The sequence below is a fragment of the Trichechus manatus genome, unplaced genomic scaffold, assembly GCF_000243295.1.
Source record: "Trichechus manatus latirostris isolate Lorelei unplaced genomic scaffold, TriManLat1.0 scaffold00093, whole genome shotgun sequence".
Taxonomy (NCBI): Eukaryota; Metazoa; Chordata; class Mammalia; order Sirenia; family Trichechidae; genus Trichechus; species Trichechus manatus.
In genome coordinates, this window is record NW_004444029.1 from 1318458 (window position 1) to 1339672 (window position 21215).

At 43.7% G+C, this 21215-nt stretch overlaps 1 protein-coding gene across 1 annotated transcript in view; it reads right to left on the reverse strand.

The window, feature by feature from the left end:
* CNTNAP2 (contactin associated protein 2) overlaps nt 1-21215 on the reverse strand; it is a 1280693-nt gene that overhangs the window by 351590 nt on the left and 907888 nt on the right. The window lies entirely within an intron of this gene.

A 21215-nucleotide genomic window follows, 5' to 3' on the forward strand; every position in this document is an offset into this window, starting at 1 on the left:
ACTGGTTTTGCTTCTCTAGAGAACCCAGCCTAAGACAATCTTCCTCCAACGTCTATGGCCAGTGAACAGGTATTATATATCTTTTTTGGATCTTAGTTCCATCCTCAGCTCTGGGTAGAAGCCATTCTTGAAGATCCCTGAATCCTCGGGTTTCCAGACTTGCAGCCAGGGCCAAGCTTCATGGAAACCCTGAGGGGTTCTCTGACTTCCACCTGACCCACAGAGAACATTGTAGCAAACCTCCCAGACCTTGCCACACCTCTGAGTGCTGTTGATTCTATTTCTTTGAAAGAATCAAGTTTCTTTAGAATGGGGAGGACAACCAGCTAGCTTGGGCTGTAATTCACGCTCTCTGGTGGATGGGACCTTTCTCACCAAAGGTCGGCCAGGAGCTGGATTTATTCATCTTGCTGCTGCTCCATTGTGAGGAAAGTGGCCTTTGCATGGAGTCAGGAACAAGGTCTGCAGACTTCAACTGCTGTGTGTTTGTGTTGTGAGTCTGGAGGGAGAGTCAGAGCAAGACGGTGAGTGGAGAAGGGTTCCCAGAATCATTCCGGCACCCAGATGGGAAGAGCAAAGAAAAAGAAGTGACTGTCTTTTGGAACCTGAGCATCTTTGTGGTTGCCTATCAGGAAGGGTTTGTTTATTTGTTTGTTTTTCCTGAGAGCAGACTATCCAGAACATCCTTCCAGATGTTGCAGACACCATGGCAGGGTTACATACATAATTTATTTCTCCTGTCCTTATTCTCCCTGTAACCAGCACATTTCCATCTACTGACCCAGATGGAAAGCTTTTAGAGTCGTCAGAATAATACTTGACCCTTTTAAACCACAAGTTTACTTTGCTTTCCAGCTTTTCTGCCTTGCACTATAAATGCTGGCTAGTTCAGATACAAATACACCGTCATGGATTGAACTATGTCCTCCCAAAATTGTCAGCTTGGTTAGGCCATGATTCCCAGTATTGTGTGGTTGCCCTCCATGTTGTGATTGTAATTTTATGTTAAAGAGGATTAGGGTGGGATTGTAACACCCTTATTAAGGTCATATCCCTGATCCAATGTAAAGGGAGTTTCCCTGGGGTGTGCCCTGCACCACCTTTTATCTTATAAGAGATAAAAGGAAAGGGAAGCGAGCAGAGAGTGGGGGCCTCATACCACCAAGAAAGCAGTGCCAGGAGCAGAGTGCATCCTTTGGACCCGGGGCTCCTGCACAGAGAAGCTCCTAGTCTAGAAGATTGATGACGAGGAACTTCCTCCAGAGCCGACAGACAGAGAAAGCCTTTCTCTGGAGCTGATGCCCTGAATTTGGACTTCTAGCCTACTAGACTGTGAGAAAATAAATTTCTGTTTGTTAAAGCCATCCACTTGTGGTATTTCTGTTATAGCAGCACTAGATGATTAAGACATACATATAGAAGAAAAAATGATTATATTTTGGAATTGAAGAGATTCAGGGAACTTACATAATGAACTCTGTTCTTTCCTTGCTTCTTAATTATTTCCGAATTGATTAAAAAATCACATCTTGCTCTGTTTCCTAGAAAGTTAAATATCCATATTTGCACATACCCCATTTTCATTGATCCAAACCATTCAGTTGCAAATAAATATGAATTTTTTTGAAAATATTTCTATCCCCCGTCCTACCAAAAGAAAGAACAGTAAAACCATTATAAAACACTTCTTAGAGGAAAAAATTTTTTCCCACTAAATTTGTTTAGCAATTCTGATATAATTCTATGCATTCTATTAAAGCTGTGCAATGCAGAGGAAGTATTATGCATTCCGCCTTAACTTATTCCTTGAGTGTATTTCAAGAACTATGCCTGGAAGCATCAAACCTTAAATTATCCTGTAATTGGCAGGCAGCAAATAGCAGTTTCAAGTTGCAAGCCGTGCCAAGGCCAAATGGAAGAAGACATGTATAATGGTTGTGCCTAAAAAAAGTGCAGCTTGAAAAATTATCTACAAATTGAGCTATAAACATAATGCCTCCAACACTGAGGAGAAAGAGGGGAGAAAAAAGATTTTGTTATCATCAAAGTATTTCACTTTGAAAAACAGCTGAATAACCATCCCTGCAATGCTTCACATGTTCTGGCCAATCACAAATAATTATTTGGAATGGGTGCCTAAGAAATTCCAAGCACATTTAAAGCAACGGTAAATCAGAAAGGTAATTACTGATTTTAATTTCCCCCATTATGTGAAACAGTTGACTACAAAAATACTGGCAAAATACAGACACTTGTTCAATTTCCCTGAGCTTGTAAACATGGTGCAGTGTGATGGATTGTTTTTATATGGCCTTTCTTGTCATGGTCTTGTAACTTCCACCAAATGACCGGGACTGGGGGGCACTATGCAAATGAGGTACTTGTGCCCCACTAAGGGGATTAGATACTGTCTTAGTTATCTGTTGTTGTTGTTAGGTGCTGTCCAGTTGGTTCTGACTCATAGTGATCCTATGTAGAACAGAAAGAAATACTGCCCGGTCCTGCGCCATCCTCACAATCGTTGTTATGCTTTAGCCCATTGTTGCAGCCACTGTGTCAATCCATCTCGTTGAGGGTTTTCCTCTTTTTCACTGATCCCCTACTTCACCAAGTATGATGTCCTTCTCCAAGGACTAATCCCTCCTGATAACATGTCCAAAGTATGAGAGGTGTAGTCTCGCCATCCTTGCTTCTAAGGAGCATTCTGGTTGTACTTCTTCCAAGACAGACTTGTTTGTTCTTTTGGCCGTCCATGGCATATTCAATATTCTTTGCCAAATCACAATTTGAAGGTATCAGTTTTTCTTTGGTCTTCCTTATTCATCATCCAGGTTTTGAACACATGTGAGGCAATTGAAAACACCATGGCTTGGGTCAGGTGCACCTTAGTCTTCAAGGTGGCATCTATAACAGAAATACCACAAGCAGGTGGCTTTAATGAACACAGATTTAGTCTCTCATACTCCAGGAAGCTAGGAGTCTGAATTCAGGATGCCAGCTCCAGGGAAACGCTTTCTCTCTCTGTCAGGTCTGGGGCAAAGTCCTTATCATCAATATTCACCTGGCCTAGGAGCTTCTCAGCACAGGGACCCCAGGTCAAAAGGACACACTCCACTCCTAGTGCTTCTTTCTTGGTGGCATGAAGTCCTCTCTTTGCTCACTTCTCTCCTTTTATTTCTTCTAAGATGAAAGGTGATGCAGGCCATACCCCAGGGAAACTCCTCTTACATTGGATGAAGTCTGTGACCTGAGTAAAGGTCATCCCACCCTAATCTCCTTTAACATAACCTTATCTTGCCTGATTAACTACAGGCAGAGGTTTAGGATTTACAACACATAGGATAATCACATCAGATCACAAAATGTAGGACAACTACACAATACTGGGAATCGTGGTCTAGCCAAGTTGACACACATTTTGGGGGGACACAATTCAATCCATAACAGATAGCTTGCTAATAATGCAAATAAGTTGTATTTATAATGATAACAATGAAGAGATTGGTCAGTTTTGCCATCCAGCTGGGCAGGCTTAAAAGAAAGCCAATCCCAGAGCAGAGGGGGACCTCTGTAACACCAAGACGAAGATATAGGAGCAGACCATGTTCCTTGGATCCAAGGTTCCTGTGCTGAGAACCTCCTAGACCCAGGAGATAGAGAGAGCTGTAATACCAGAGATGGCGTAAGGTGACGAGCAGTGGTGGCAGAGAAACGGCAGCAGAACAAGAAGACTGGTGTGAGATAGCGCAGTGGGCTTCCTGGCCCGTGGAGCAAGGTGGTTACAGTGGGTGCGCCGACTCATGGAGAGAGAGAGCTGAGAGCCTTTGGGCAGGAGGCTTCCTGGCCGAGTGGGGTGCCTCTGGGCACTTGGCAGGGCTAGGCTTGCTGACCCACGGAGAGCTGAGCGCCTTCAGGCCGAGGCTTGCTGGTGGAATGGGGTGCCCCCAGGCACTTATTGGTGGAGCTAAAGGGCTTTATAACACTTGCCCAAGCAGGGCAGAGGCCAGGTCTAGGGGCCAAGAAGACGAGGGCTGGAGACAGGCATGCCCGTGGGCATGGCAGAGAAGAGGCTGTGCCGATGGAAGAACCGTATCCTGAGTCGTCCCTGATCCTGAATCATAACCTGTTACTTCCTTAATAAACCCTGTAACTGGGAGTATTGTCTGTGAGTTCTGTGTGGCCATTACAATGAATTATCGAACCCAGCAGAGAAGTAGAAAGTGCCATGGGAGGGATGGCTGGTGTCAGAATTGGTAAAAAGGTTGGAGAGTGGAGGTATGTCTGAGCTCTGCCTCATAGGAATCAGCCTTGGGCTGTTGCTGCTGCTGATTCTCTCTCCTTCCCCTTGTGAAGTTAGATGAGGAGGTCAGACGCCTCCGCCACACCATTTTTATACGTGGGCATGTCTCTTAAAATTGTTTTTTTTCGATTAGGATTTAAAAAAATCTTCTCCAGAGGCAGATGCTCTTGTTAGAAGCATGAAATGCTGCTTCTTTCATGCACCATTTTCACAACTTTTTAATTGCATTTAAATAATAACATCTCTATATATCAAGAGCATCTTGAAAAACTGAAGCCAACATAGAACAATCATGCTCTAAAAAATGATGTTTACTTAATAGTAGTGCACATGGCCTGACCATAACCGGATATAGGCAAAAGTTTCACATGTTTACATTAACTTTTTCTGAAGAATAAAGTTCTTAGGTTGTTCTCATTCTCAAAAGGGTGGAAAGAGTAAAACCCAAAAATGGGAAGTCAAGCGTGGCCAACACAAGAAAGTCAATTGTCAGGTCCTTAGGTAGACATGGTCATATTTTCAAAGAATTTATATGTTTTAAATACGTCTGACTGTACATATGGGTCATGGTACAGCACCATCACTGAAATCCTAAGAGTATATTCAGCCTGGGGAGGGTGATGGTTTTAAAAGCAGCAACAACTGAGCAGTAAATGGTACTGCTTTTAAATGTCCCTTGTTTGTGGAGACATTCAATCACAACTCATCATTGAGAGTAATTACTGAATCTTAATGTGTCACATTTGGAGTCACTAAAAGCACACTAATTATGCTTTAATTCTGTGATCAAAACAAGAGCAAATCTGAGCGAGTAGAAACTGAGTGAGAACTGACATGTTTGGTCCCACTGCCATTCACAGAGGGCGTTGTTTATAAGGACGCAGAGGTTTTCTGTCTGCTTAGCTCTCTGGGGAGAAAGTGCCTTGGCCAATACAACTTTTTCCGTGACAGTTTTGCCTAGAAAGTTGTGTGTATTATAAATATACTTTAGTGCTGGTGGGAGAGAAGGAAGGGCTGACTATTTCCAGAAATTGTAGTTTTTGTTAGTTGCCACTGAGTTAGCTCCAGCTCACGGCGACCCATGTATAAAAGATTGAAACGCTGCCCGGTCCTGCACCATCACCATGATTGTTGGTATGTTTAGTCCATTGTGGCTGTTGTGTCAACCCATCTCATTGAGAGTTTCCCTCATCTTCACTGACCCTCTACTTTACCAACCATGACGTCCTTTTCTAGTGATTTCCAGAAAGACTACGGAGAGCCTGGGTGTGAGTCGGATTCTATAATGTGGAGCCTTTTGTGATGTGAACAGGCCTCATCCTCTTCCACCATTTTGTGTCCTGGAAAATTGTATGCGTGCAGCCCTGAGCTTACAAAGTCACCCATCGCCCTGCAACCCTTCTCAGGGTCTCTCTTCTGCTCATGGAGATGCCATCTCAACACCTTCCCAAATTATTCTTCCAACTCCCAGGCACAGCTAGTGTTCCCTTGGGAAATATTTCTGAATCATTCCCTCAATTTTTAGCTCCTCTCAATGCAGGCTGTGGGTGAGCTGTAGAGGAGGTCAGAAGCGTGGGTGACCCTCCTGGCCAGAGACAATTGGGGCCATTCCAGCTAAGGGATACCTCAGACCAATTCTGGCAACAGTAAGTCACTCTTCGACAGCAGACATGTAAGACAGCTTGCACGGGTTTCTTCTCATGCTAGTTGTTTCAAATATTACAGCTAACACCATTCTAGGGATTTGAGGTTAAGGGGTATGGTGAGTTATCTGTTTGGTAGCACTTTCTAAAATATTGTCTTTTATGTCTAGAAGCTCACTCTCAGCTTGGTTGAAAGATCGTATTGCACCTACCTTTGCCCTGTGCACTTCACCATGCTTCTCCTTTCCCCACCAGAGTCAATAAAATCTGGACATGATAGATGTTGGTAAATTTGTGTGTTAAATTGCTTCTAAAATCATTTTGAAGACTCTGATCTTCTTTGTTTTGAAGCAATTTTGTGGAAAAGCAAAATTTATAGCTCTGAAGGACACTGAGAGCGACTCAGGTTAAAGTAGACAACTCTCAAACCCAAGAGGGAAAAGAAAGAGAACATTTGTGAACGGGGTATTTACTTTTCCTTGCAAATCACTGTGTCTCTGTGTGTGTGTGTGTGTGTGTGTGTGTGTGTGTATGTGTTTGGAAGCCAGCATTTGCCTTGACATTAAATTTTTTTAAATTTTTAAAGCTAGACTTTGTTTTTCAGAGCAGTTTCAGATTTCTAGGAAATCGGGTAGCAGATATGGAGTTCCCATACGTCCCTCTGCCCCTCTGCACACTGTGTCTCCTTTTATTGCCAGCTTGCGTTGCTGTGCTACACTTGTCACAGCTGATGAGCCAATATAGATACAGTACCATTAACTGAAGTCCACAGTGTACATTAGGGTTCACTCTGTTGTACAGTTAGTTCTGTGGATTCTGACACATGCTTAATATCAGGTGTCCACCATTACAGTGTCCTGCAGAATAGTTTCACTCCCTGAAAGTGCCCTGTGCTCCACCTCTTCATCCTCCCCTCCGCTCCCTGCCTCCTGGCAAAAATGGATCTTTTTGCTGTCTCTGTAGTTTGGCCTTTCCCAGAATGTCATACAGCTGGAATCTATAATAGGTAGCCTTTTCAGACTGGGTCCTTTCACTTACCAACACAATTTAAGGCTCTGTTTGCCTTTACTTTCGATCAGCACCTGACACTGCTTAGCTTCTTTTGTTATTCATCACATGCCTTTAAACACCTCCTTCCTTCTTCCTTCGGAGTTCCATGCATGAACCACAGGCAGGTGAGCATAAATATCTGGATGACATGTTAGATGGCTTGGTGATGTCAATCTGCTTTATAGTTTTATTTACCTCTCTTAAAATAGGAGCCTTGGTAGTGCAGTGGTTAAGAGCTCGGCTGCTAATCAAAAGGACGGCAGTTCAAATCCACCAGCCGCTCCTTGGAAACCCTAGGGGGCAGTTCTACTCTGTCCTATAGGGTCCCTATGAGTCAGAATCTACTCAGTGGCAACGGGTTTGGTTTTTGGGTTCTTCAGATATGTTCCCTGGACTCGAGACTCGTGAAATACTCTAAAGGAATCCATAGTCAAAACTATTTTCAAAAGGCTGTACCTTACATCTTTCTTTTGGAACTCTCAGTGCATATTCTGTATTGGAGATTCTGAAACATTCTGCAGGAAATAAATTTGTGAAATCTGTTTAATCTAGCATTTCTCAAAGATAGGGAATACCTCCTACCCATTGTTCTTTTCTTTTTGGCAGAACAGTCAACATGTTTTATATCCATAAAACATAGAAAATGCCAACTTATTACACGGAACTTAACAGAATATCTAATCAAGCTCTTGTTTTTAAAATCATAACTATGAAAAATAATTTAATTGCATTTAAGCAACACAGGATATACATATTCATTTTCCTAGAATATTTTTATTGTTTTGGAGTTTTTTGATGGTATCAATAGGGAATCATGATTACCACCAGATGATTTATTTTATTATATTTTATGTTATCAGGGATATCCAATGTGATATTTCTAAGGGAGACACATCTATAGGTCTATAGTATACCATTATTGATATTGGTCTGGGGATAATCCTGAAGCATGTGAGATTAGACTATGTGACTTGGAATATGTAATTCATGAAAAATAATTTGTGCACAGAAATTAAAGCACGTGCTTTGATTGGTTAGAGACTCCACTCATACCTTCACGTAAATTTTGCTTGGTGTCACTGAAGCTGGAAATCTCAAATAGCCTTGCAAATATAGCATGAAATTAAATAACATCCTCAATCCTTTAATATGCATGTATATATATATAACCACCCTAAGCTATAGCCATGATAAGTACAAGATCGATCATGAATACGACAACAGCTGATCTTGAAGTGTTTTACTGTTTAGTAGGGGAGAGAAATACAGAATGCAACACACACGTCAGCTGCAACTGAAGATCTGTGTGGGTAGTCGCTAGTGGAGTCTGACAGAGTCCAATATACTTTTTTCTCTCATAGACTTAAAACACAGGGCTTTTCTGTAAAGTGAGAGTAGAATGTATTGTGCTTTGCTTCCTCCCCACCACTGGTCTTTTGTTCCTGATGTGTATTTAATCACTTGATTATATTTTATGTCAGCAACTTTTTATTGAAGACCGAAGTGTGAGTGTTGTGCGTGATGCAGCGGGGTTCTTGCCCACCATATTTGGCTAATGAATATTAATCATGAATGAGCCCCGAGCCAGGGAAGCGGGGGTGTGAGATGACTGAACCAGGGGAGCGGGGGTGTGAGATGATGAGATCTAACACGGAAATGTAGAGGGAATCTGTGAACCAAATGCAGGCTCTAAGATGACAATCCTGGCTCCAAGGGCCCCACAAGGAGCCAGGTGGGAACTTCCTGCTGGGCTGGGCACCCAGTTGGCTGGGATCCCAATCCAAGAGTCCGTGTTCTCATGCTTCTTTAGGGCCAGGGAACAGGAAGAGATGGCCCTACCCTCCCAGACCGGTGATGGAAATCACGGCTTGTTGCTTTATTTTATTGCACTTTGCCCAAAAAGGACCTGCTTTCTAACTAAATTTATCATTGCAAACCAATGCGCTAAGACAGATGTCCTTATGTCGAGCTGTTTCAGGGCAATTCTAAAAGATCAACATATGTTTTAAAGAGTACAAGAAAGGCCTCGTTATTTAACTCATCTGAGGTTTTTTTGTTATCCGCTCAATAAGCACAGTTCCAGTCCAACGTTTACATGAAAGATTCAAGCAAGAAGAAGAGTTTTCACCGAGCCGAGTGAGAACTGAAAACAAGGGTTCACGGCCAGGGTTACACTGTGTTTCCTGCAGTGTCTGCTGTTCCACGTGCTACAACACGTACGTGTGATTTCCAGACAAACATCTACGCTGAGCAGAAAAATAAGGAAGTGGAGAGGACAGATACGTGATAGGTAGATGGGTTTTTTTCTTAACAACTTTGAACAAAAGAGGTATATTAATATTTTTCCTAATATATTAAATGAAAGATAATATTATTCTAAAATGAAGTTTACCTTTTCATCCTAAATTACGTGGTCAGAGCAAACGGCCAGGAGCTCAAAAGAAAAAAATTCACTGGATATTTGTAATAATTCAAAAAGCAGCCCAAAATATATAAGGATAGAATTTAACCAGTGAACTTGAATCACTCTTCAAAACACATCTTCCCTCAACCATGCAAACGATTTTCGTTACACAATTTCAACTTGCAATTGACCAAAAGGTGCCATAAAATTAGATTCTGAGCTGATGCAAATAAATACAGGCTATTAAATTCAGCCTGAGTATTTTATTTTTTTTTAAGAAATATTTATCCAAGTCTTTTAAATAAAAAGAATGACTTGGCGTCAGGTTACCTACCAAGGTAAACTTTAGCCATACACCCAGGGGAAAAACCTAACTGGTGTCCCAAGGTCAGCTCCAAAGTTCATTACATGAAATAAGTCATTCCAAAAATCTCTGTACTTGTCTTGCAAATTAAATGCAGCATGAGAGAAAAAAGCTTTTGGCAAATAAAGAGGAATGGGATTGAATAAATTACAGATCTCTGTATATTTATAGCAGCCAAGGTATACGGGGAAGGGTACTTGCAGATTTGTCTTTTGTTGGTCTTTGTATACACGTGTCCTACATCAATCTTGCCGTCAAGTCAGCTCTGACTCATGGCGACCTCATGTGTAACAGAATGAAATGTTGCCTGGTCCTGCGCCATCTTCATGATCGTTGGTATGTTTGAGTTCATTGTTGTGGATACTGTGTCGATTCATCTCATTGAAGGTTTCTTTCATTTTTGCTGACCCTCTACTTTAGCAAACATGATGTCCTTTTCTAATGATTGTCTTTCCTGATGATGTGTCCAAAGTAAGTGAGCCAAAGTTTTGGACAAAGTTTCTATGATCCATAGGGTTTTCATCGCTAATTTTTGGAAGCAGATCTCCACTTTCTTCTGAGGTGCCTCTGGGTGGACTCAAACCGCCAACCTTTCAGTTAGCAGCCAAATGCGTTAACTGTTTGTATCCCCAAGGGAGTCTCTCTCTCTCTCTCTCTCTCTCTACACACACACACACACACACACACACACACTCAGGCACGATTTCCCCTTAATCTAGCTTTTCACAAAAATCACTGAGAGCTGTGTTAATTGACTGGCTGTATGGCTCTCGTGAAGCTCCTTAAACAGACCAGCATGTGTCCCACTGTCCACCTCAAGGGTTTTCTATTGCAATTCTCTTTTCTGGATTGCTCCTCCCCAGGGATCCACACGGCTCTCTTCCTTACCTCCTGACTGCAGGTCACACTATTTAACCCTATATAAACGTCACACCAGGTTCTCCAGAAAAACAGGACCATAGAAGCAACAGGGTCTATGTCTATGTTTGTCTGTCTGTCTGTCTCTCCATCTACCCATCTACCATCTATCTAGAGAGATTGATTTTAAGGCTCACACGATTGGAGGGGTGGTAAAGTCTAAATCTCTAGGGCAGCTCAAATGCTGGAAACTCAGGAAAAGGTTGTTATTGCAGTTTCGAGTTTGAAATCTCTAGGACAGGCTAGAAACTGCAGCAGGATGGCTGTGTTACTGTCTTGCGGGCAGAACTCCTTCTTCTTCAGGAAACCTCAATGTTTTTGCTCGGAAGGTTTCAACTGATGGATGAGGCCCACTCACATGCTGGAGAGTGATGTGCTTTACTCAGTCAACTGACTGTAGATGTTAACCAGGGGCACAAAACACCTTCACAGCAAGACCTGGAAGAGTGTTTGACTGAACATCTGGGCACCACAGCCTATACAAGTGGACACATATAACTCACCATCACCCCACAGAACATTTTCTAGAAAAAACATGTAACAGAATGTGGTCCCCAGAAGTCCCCCTGAAACCTATCAAGCAGCCCTGGGGAGCAACTGGCCACACCTGGTCGCCCTTAGATGCTGTTCTCCCATGGAAATGCCATTGACCTTCCATCGAGCTCTCAGAAACACAAGTTCCCATGCCCTGGCCCCTGCCAACTTGCCTTCCCTCCATCCTCAACACTGCCATAGCCAAGAGCCTTCTCACTCTTTGGCTAAGACAACTCACAGCTTCAGTATTTGCCCCAGTGAGAAAAAAGAGAAATAAGCTGCCTATCAATAGTCACAAAATCTACCATGCCTGTCCACTGCGCATGCACTTTACACATGATCCCATTTAACTCATGCATAGCCCAGGGAAGGAGTCACAGATACTGACGCTCATCACCCTGGGCTCATCATCCTCCAGGTTAGGAGACTGAGCTTTCAGGAGGTTACATACATTCCTGGAGACTGTAGATTTAGTGACTGGTGAGTGAAGCTCAGGCTCCAACTGGAGAGAGACCCCAGACTCCAGCTCATGGCCATTGCGCCATTTTCCTCTTAAGAAATGTCCCCAAGTGAGTGGTTTTCCAGGCTGTCTGAAAAAGTATCACCCAGGGAGTACTGGTGCTGATTTCTGAAATGAGGAAGAGCTTTTCTATATTTATTTGAAAAGCCCAAAGTTTACTGGTGAAATACAGTTTATTTTGCTCCATGAAATTCTGAAGATATTGCATGTGTGCAAAAGAATGACTTGCATTTAGAATTTATTTTTGAGAGAATACTGATGGCAGCCAGTTTACAGCCTGCGCCTGCCGTTTCTTTTGAACTCAAGAGCTGTCTGAGTTACACCACAATGTTTGAAATCGTATTTATTCCATTCTTCTAAGCCTTAGAGTAAATATAACCTCTTTTATATCCTACTTAGTGACTTGTGGGTATGATATATAGGGACCAAAGGGAATCATATCAAAACAAACACACACACACACACACACACAGACACAATCTTTCTCTCAGTAGAAATAATTAACTAAAATCCACAGTATTTCAACCATTCTAATCCTACTCTTCAGAGATTTCTCAGTAAGGCATAGGTGGCAGCCACCAGCCTCAGACTGGGCGTGATTAAGGGAGAGGCCTCCACCTGTCTGTCAGTTTGTCCTACTGTGGGGGCTTGCATGTTGCTGTGATGCTGGAAGCTATGCCACTAGTATTCAGATAGTAGCAGGGTCACCAATGGTGGACAGGTCTCAGCTGAGCTTCCAGACTAAGATAGACTAGGAAGAAGGACCCGGCAGTCTACTTCTGAAAAGAATTAGCCAGTAACAACCTTATGAATAGCAGCGGAATGTTGCCTGATATAGTGCCACAACATGAGCCCCCCAGGTTGGAAGGCACTCAAAAGACAACTGGGGAAGAGCTGCCTCCTCAAAATAGAGTCGAACTTAATGACATGGATGGAGTCAAGCTTTCAGGACCCTCATTTGCTGATGCGGCACAACTCAAAATGAGAAGAAACAGCTCCAAACATTCATTAATAATCAGAATGTGGAATGTACCAAGTATGAATCTAGGAAAATTAGAAATTGTCAAAAATGAAATGGAATGCATAAACATCGACATCCTAGGCGTTAGTGAGCTGAGATGGACTGGTATTGGCCATTTTGAATTGGACAATCATATGGCCTACTATGCCGGGAATGACAGCTTGAAGAGGAACGGTGTTGCATTTATTGTCAAAAAGAACATTTCAAGATCTATCCCGAAGTACAATGCTGTCAGTGATAGGATTATATCCATACGCCTACAAGGAAGACAAGTTAATATGACTATTATTCAAATTTACATACCAAAGACTAAGGCCAAAGATGAAGAAATTGAAGATTTTTACCAGCTTCTGCAGTCTGAAATTGATCAAATATGCAAGCAGGATGCACTGATAATTACTGGTGATTTCAATGTGAAAGTTGGAAACAAAGAAGAAGGATCGGTAGTTGGAAAATATGGCCTTGGTGATAGAAATGATGCCAGAGATCTCATGATAAAATTTTGCAAGATCAATGACTTCTTCATGGCAAATACCTTTTTCACCAACATAAACAGGAACTATACACATGGTCTTTGCCAGATGGAACACACAGGAATTAAATCGACTACATCTGTGGAAAGAAATGACAGAAAAGCTCAAAATCATCAGTCAGAACAAGGCCAGGTGCCGGCTGTGGAACAGACCATCAATTGCTCATATGCAAGTTCAAGTTGAAACTGAAGAAAATTAGAACAAGTCCATAAGAGCCAAACTATGACCTTGAGTATATCCCACCTGAATTTAGATACCATCTCAAGAATAGATTTGATGCGTTGAACACTAATGACTGAAGACCAGACAAGCTGTGGAATGACATCAAGGACATCATACATGAAGGAAGTAAAAGGTCATTAAAAAGATGGGAAAGAAAGAAAAGGCCAAAATGCATGTCAGAAGAGACTCTGAAACCTGCTCTTGAATGTCCAGTAACTAAAGCAAAAGGAAGAAATGATGAAGTAAAAGGGCTGAACAGCTGAACAGAAGATTTCAAAGGGCGGCTCAAGAAGACAAAGTAAAGTATTATAATGAGATGTGCAAAGAGCTGGAGAGAGAAAACCAAAAGAGAACACTGTCTGCATTTCTCAAGCTGAAAGAACTCAAGAAAAAATTCAAGCCTCGAGTTGCAATAGTGAAGGATTCTATGAGGAAAAGATTAAAGGACACAGGAAGCATCAAAAGAAGGTGGAAGGAATATACAGAGTCATTATACCAAAAAGAATTGGTCGTCATTCAACCATTTCAGGAGGCAGCATATGATCAGGAACCGATGGTACTGAAGGAAGAGGTCCAAGCTGCACTGAAGGCATTGGTGAAAAACAAGGCTCCAGGAATTGACGGAATATCAGTTGAGATGTTTCAACAAATGGATGCCAAGATATTTGGAAGACAGCTGCCTGGCCAACCAACTGGAAGAGATTCATATTTATGCCTATTCCCAAGAAAGGTGATCCAAATGAACGTGGAAATTATTGAATATCATTAATATCACGTGCAAGTAAAATTTTGCTGAAGATCATTCAAAAGTGGCTGCAGCAGTATATCGACAGGCAACTGCCAAAAATTCAGGCCAGATTCAGAGAAGGACGTGGAACCAAGGATATCATTGCTGATGGGAAATGGATCCTGGCTGAAAGCAGAGAATACTAGAAGGATGTTTACTTGTGTTCTATTGACTATGCAAAGGCATTCAACTGTGTGGATCATAACAAATTATGGATTAACATTGTGAAGAGTGGGAATTCCAGAACACTTAATTGTGCTCATGAGGGACCTATACCTAGATCAAGAGGCAGTTGTTCCAACAGAACAAAGGGATACTGCGCAGTTTAAAGTCAGGAAAGGTGTGTGTCAGGGTTGTATCCTTCCTCCATACTTGTTCAAGCTGTATGCTGAGCAAATAATCTGAGAATCTGGACTATATGAAGAAGAACAGGGCATCAGGATTGGAGGAAGACTCATTAACAACCTGCGTTATGCAGATGATACAACCTTGCTCGCTGAAAGTGAAGAGGACTTGAAGCACTTACTGATGAAGATCAAAGACTACAGCCTTCAGTATGGATTACACCTCAACATGAAGAAAACAAAAATCTTCACAACTGGACCAAGAAGCAACATCATGATAAACAGAGAAAAGACTGAAGTTGTCAAGGATTTCATTTTATGTGGATCCACAATCAACATCTATGGAAGCAGCAGTCAAGAAATCAAATGATGCATTACATGGGGGCAGATCTGCTGCAAAAGACCTCATTAAAGTGTTGAAAAGCAAAGATGTCACTTTGAAGACTTAGGTGCACCTGACCCAAGACATGGTGTTTTCGATCGCATCATATGCACATGAAAGCTGGACAATGAATAAGGAAAATCGAAGAAGAATCAACACCTTTGAATTGTTGTGTTGGTGAAGAATACTGAATATGCCATGGACTGCCAAAAGAATGAACAAATCTGTCTTGGAAGAAGTACAGCCAGAATGCGCCTTAGAAGCAAGGATGGGGAGACTACGTCTCACATACTTTGGACATGTTGTCAGGAGGGGTAGTCCCTGGAGAAGAACATCATGCTTGGTAAAGTAGAGGGTCAGTGAAAAAGAGGAAGACCCTCAACGAGATGGATGGACTCAGTGGCTGCAATAATGGGCTCAAGCATAACAACGATTGTGAGAATGGTGCAGGATCCGGCAGTGTTTCGTTCTGTTGTACGTAGGGTCTCCTGGCAGCTCCATGTGTGCAGAGTAGAACTGCTCCACAGGGCTTTCAAGGATGTGACCTTTCGAAAGCAGATCACCAGGCCTGTCTTCTGAGGCGCCTCTGGGTGACTTTGAACAGCCAACCTTTCAAGTAGTAACTGGGCACTTAACTGTTTGCTACACTCAGGGACTCACAGAATGCATATGTGTATATATATACATATATATATATATATATATATATATAAATGTACGAATGCATTAAAAAAACAAGCCAAACCCATTGCTGTCAAGCTGATTCCTATTCATAGTGACCCTGTGGGACTGAGTAGAACTACCCCATACGGTTCCAAGGCTGTAATCTTTATGGAAGCAGACTGCCACGTCTTTCTCCCTCAGAGTGGTTGGTGGGCTTAAACTGCTGACCTTTTGGTTCACAGCTAAGTGCTTAACCACTGCGCCACCAGGGCTCCTTATATACAAAACCTAAATTTGTGTATATTAAACCTAAATATATGTTGATGTATAATATATATGTATATGATATTTCTCATTTTAGAAGTCCTTCCACTCTTTCTAATACGTACAATTGTTTTGTTGTCTTATTACAGTAAATATTAAACCTTGAAAAATCTGCTGTGATTAGGTAGGAGCTGACGCTGGAGAAGAATGTCAATTTAAATCGGCTTCTCTGGCATTTGTTAGTAGTACAATTTTATTCTACGTAACTAATTATGGGACTAGGAATAATTCAAACTAGACAGAAGATGCAGTCTTCAGATGTCTACAAATCATCAAAACTACTTTTAAACATGTTGACATGTCTTAAGAATCAAAAGCTCCATTGTCTTATCACATGAATTCAAACCAACAAAGTATTCTAATACACTCCTTGTTTTCTTCCGTGTCTTCAGTTTTCCTTTATAAAATCGTTTTTTCTTTCTCATTTTTTGACATTTATCCTAAATGTTCATAAGATAAACTTCGGTATAGAGATTATAGAGACTTTCCATGAACTACTATTTGTATACCAGTCAATGAAACTTGAATTTTAATTTGAATTAGAAATGATGGGATTATATGACGATCATCGTGATTGCTGCCTTCCACATGTGGAAAGAGGTTGACATTACTAGTCCTTGAATTTGACTGTTAGTAACGCCTTTGGTCTACAAATACTAGATCTTGAACAAACTCAAGAAAGTATATACCAAGGGAATAAAAGGTAGAAATCAAACAGATCTGAGAGACGCTGACAATCTTTGTGGCTACTCTTGGAATTTTCAGTATATTCCTCTTATGAATCCACTAACTGTTTTTAAGCCATAATCTCTGAATCTGCAGTTTTAACGCCGTGCTTCATGGGCACCGGAGGATGGGGGGGTGGAGCTCACAACCCTCTCCCTCCCTTCACCTCAAGAGGCTCCATGTTACCCTATTTTCACAGTGGACTTCTGTGAGATGGGGACAAAAGAGGACCTTCACTGTCGGGTCCACGTTTAAACGAGCTGACATGCCTGGCACGTCCTGAACGCTCAGTAAGCGTTCACCATTGTTATCTGAGAAGGAGCCCCGGTGACACAATGGTTAAGCGCTCGGCTGCTAACTGAAAGGTTAGTTGTTTGAACCTACCAGCTACTCCGAGGCAGACAGACCTGGGGATCTGCTCCTGTAAAGACTACCGCCTAGGAGACCCTATGGGGCAGTTCTACTCTGTCACATGGGGTCACTATGAGTCGGAATCGACTCGATGGCACCCAACAACACCAATATTATTATTTGAAGAACATGCCAAATGAGGCCACATATATAAATATCTGGTTTGAGTAAAAGGTAGTATGAAAACTGCATGAAAAAAATGTTATTAAGATTAGATCAAATTGTGTATAAACAATGAAAACACACAGACTATCTTGCGGTTAGTTGCTGTCTAGTAAGCTCTTCCAATCAAAGGTGAACTTCTGGCTTTGACTTTGAGTAGGCTGTTTGGTACAGGACTCTCTGCAGCCCATAAAAGCTGGCCATGGATTATCTCTGGCCCAGGAAAGACAAGCCGATTCCACTCAGGGTCAAGGGACCAGGGCACAGCTGGCTAGTATTTGGCTGGCCTTCCTGGTGTTGAGGAGGGGTGCTTACTAGCTGCAGCATGAAGACTGAGCTAGTGGCTTTCCACCTGCTTCCACCAGGTACCCACCTGTCCTTCCTGGATGCAGCTGGCTCGACAGCTACTTGGACCATGCGTGGAGACATAGGCAGTGAGGGCAGCAGTCGCTGATGGTCCCGTCTGGAATCGCTGATTTCAGATGATGTGACTCAACTTGTCATCTCGGGCTGTGAGAGCTCCAAATGACCCAGCGGTGGGCAACCTAGCTGAGGCCAAGGCTGAGCTAATTAGGGTTCTGGCACCGCGGGTGGGGATATTTACTATTGCAATGAATAGCAAATCATAAATGTTAAATTGCACTCAGTTTCCGGAATAACTGGGCAAAACCGCTCGCAGCACAGATTACCAGGCACTTACACGCCAGTCGCTGCGCTTTGCTGTGAACCCACGAGCTGTAAGCTCATCACCCGGCTCCACGCCCACGTGACTCACTCCAGCCATCAAGAGTAAACACTCGGTCTAAATTCTTAAAAAAGATCACATAACCTGTGGTCTACGGTTTAAACTGAACGGTGGGGTTGGCAAAGATTACTGAATATATTGTGGACTGCCAGAAGAATGAACAAATCGGTCCTAGAAGTAACACAACCAGGATGCTCCTTAGAAGCAAGGATGGCGAGACTTCAGCTCGCTTACTTTGGACACGTCATCAGGAAAGACCAATCAGTAGAAAAGGACAGCATGTTTGCTGAAGTCGAGGGTCGGTAAAAATGAGGGAAATCCATGAGATGGACTGGCACAATAGCCACATCAATGGGCTTAACCAGAGCAAGGACCATGAAGACAGCGCAGGACGGGGCAACGTTTTGTTCTGTTATGCGTGAGATCCCTATGACTCAGCGAAAGCTAACAATAGCAACGTGGCTTAAACTTTTAACTTAAAACTTAAATAAAGCTAGTAAAACATTACATTCACCCATCCTTAAAAAAATAAAAACACTGTGGCCATCCTCCTCGTCATGATGCTGTATAAAGACTGGAGCTTCAGAGACCTGGGTTTTAGTCTTTTTTCTGCTCTTCATTTCCTCTGTAATTTTGGGAAAGTCACTCAAGTTTTCCTGGGCCCCACTCTATGCATCTGTAATTTAAGAAATTTGTAATGATTTTAGCTACGTGCCATCCAAACAGTCAAATAAGAATAAAAACAATCTCCTGCTGTAAGGTTAAACATTCATTCCTGAAAGCACTTTACCAAGATCTGCCCACTGATCTGCAAGTCCCGCTCACTTCTATGTTGTGATAAGAACACTCAGAGAAGTTGAATGTGGTGACTTGGGTCTCAGAGAGAAGCAATGGCCATGAGGACTGTGCTCATTTTGGTCTCTGCTGTCATCAACCATTCTTTGTGATCGGTCATTGGAAGAAGAGGCTTTCTTCCCCGGACACAGAGTCTGATGGCCCGAGGTTCAGCGGGCTCTGTTCTCTCCTCACTTGCACCATGGCAGATGCTATCTCAGGTACGTGGGCCTCCCCCAGGATGCAGGGGGTCCCCTCTCCTGGACCCTTGCTGTGAGCTGGGGCGGAGAGCAGTGAAGAACAGGGATTCTGGGCCCCTAGAGGCCTGAGCAGGAGCCACTTCCCTTTGAGGCGCAGCTGCACCCAAAACCAGCTTCAGAGTGGTGAGAATATGGCCTCGCATAAAGAGAGGGCTGTCCTTGTCCTGGCTCCTGGGAGGTGACCTCTGGGCATTCAGGATATCCAGCCTTGCTTGGGGCCTTGGGCCAGCAGACAGTAACCCTGTGATGTGAGGTGGGGCTTTGGGTCACATGGTATCAGTTCCACCTCCTGAGGGGCTGGAGACTGAGAGCCACTGTGTGGGCAATTGATCACACACTCAATCACTCAGTCACACCTACGTGATTCAGCTCCAACACAAACTCTGGGACAGAGGCTTGGGGGCCTCCCTGGTGGTCAGTACCCTGTGTGGTTGTCACACATCGATGTCGGCACCCTGCCTCCCTGGGGGAGGGCACAGACACCTGCAGGCTGGCACTTCCCCGACTCCAACCTCTATGTCTCTTCCTATGGCTGGCTTTAACCTGCACCTTCCTCTGTAATAAACTGTAACCAGGAGTATAACCGCCTTTGCCAGCTCTGTGAGTCCTTCTAGTGAATCATCCTTCCTGAAGGGGGTCTCAGGGATCCCTCCAAACTTACAGTTGGTGTCAAAAGTCAGGGGTCTTGGTGGTGCCCTCTAACTTCACAGTCTGCTAGAACTCTCACAGTGCCTAGAGGTGGGAGGTTGCTCCAGCCGATGCCTGCACACACTGGCGCTGACACCCTGCCACTGGTCCCCACACAACCTGGCCTGCCTCTCGCCTGCCTGTCTGGTGAGAAGGGAGGGGACAGGGCACCTCGGAGCACACAGCCTTGTCTGCCGTGCAGAATGCCTGGCCAGCATCCTCTGGGGGTGGGGGAGACATGGGGATCCCACACCTCCTCTCCTGATGATCCTCGTTTGTAAGTTTCTCCCAAAAAACCCATCCCATACGTCTGCCACACGACGCTGTGACTAGAGACCCGCTTCACAGCAGGCAGAGCGCACAATCGTGGTCAGATGCCGTTGAGTTGACTCTGGCCCATGGTGACCTTACACAGAACGGAACGAAACGCGGCCTGGCCCTGCACCATCTTCATGATCATTGCTATGTTTCCATCCACTGTTGTGGCCACTGTGTCAGTCCATCTCATTGAGGGTTTCCCCCATTTTTGCTGACCCTCTACTTTACCAACCATGATGTCCTTCTCCAGCCACAACTAAACAATAATGATAGCTACCTACAAGTATTTTACACGCACACGCACACACACACACACACACACACACACACATACACACTATAAATTCAAAGCCACTGAAAGATATAGCTTTGCAAGTAATTTCATTTCCTGAATGAAGATATGGCTTTTGGAAAGTGAGGAGACATCTCACAAGCCCCACGTGTCTGTCTTGCTTCTTCAGCTTGGGTTTTGTTGAAAATGAGCAGAAGCATGCCGTTACATTCTCAGAGTTATTTTTGGTCACTGGTGGAGCTAACTTGTCTTCTGCGTGTCCCTCCTGACAGTGTGGCAGCGGGGACGGGGGTGGGTAAGTTTGGTCCAGGATGAGGCCAGGGTCGGAGCGGGGCCCCGAGGCTCCTGGAAACATGAGCCACCTGCAGTGCGTGCTCCTGCAGTGCGCGCTCCTGCAGTGTGCGCTCCGGGGGGCCACCCCGGGGTTCCCACTCCTGCTCCCAGGCTCAGAGATGATGGTGGTTTTACCTTTATCTCCTCCGTCACAGGCCCTGCCCCTCATTAAGAAGCCCGACAAAAGAGAAACGGAAGGAATCTGGGCTAGATCTTCCCTGCGTGGTCTGTGTGTGAGTCACAGACAGCGCAGACACGGACGGGAAGTGGACAGGAGGCACTGCGGCTGCCGGCCAGGGCTCTTCCCCCTTCCTTCTCCGTTTCCTTCTTTCTCCTCTTCACCTCCCTCTCTCCCTCTCCCCTCTCCGTCTGTGTCTCTCCATGCCTCTCTTTCTCTGTCTCTGCCCCCATCTCTCTCCTTCTTCCCTCACTATGTCT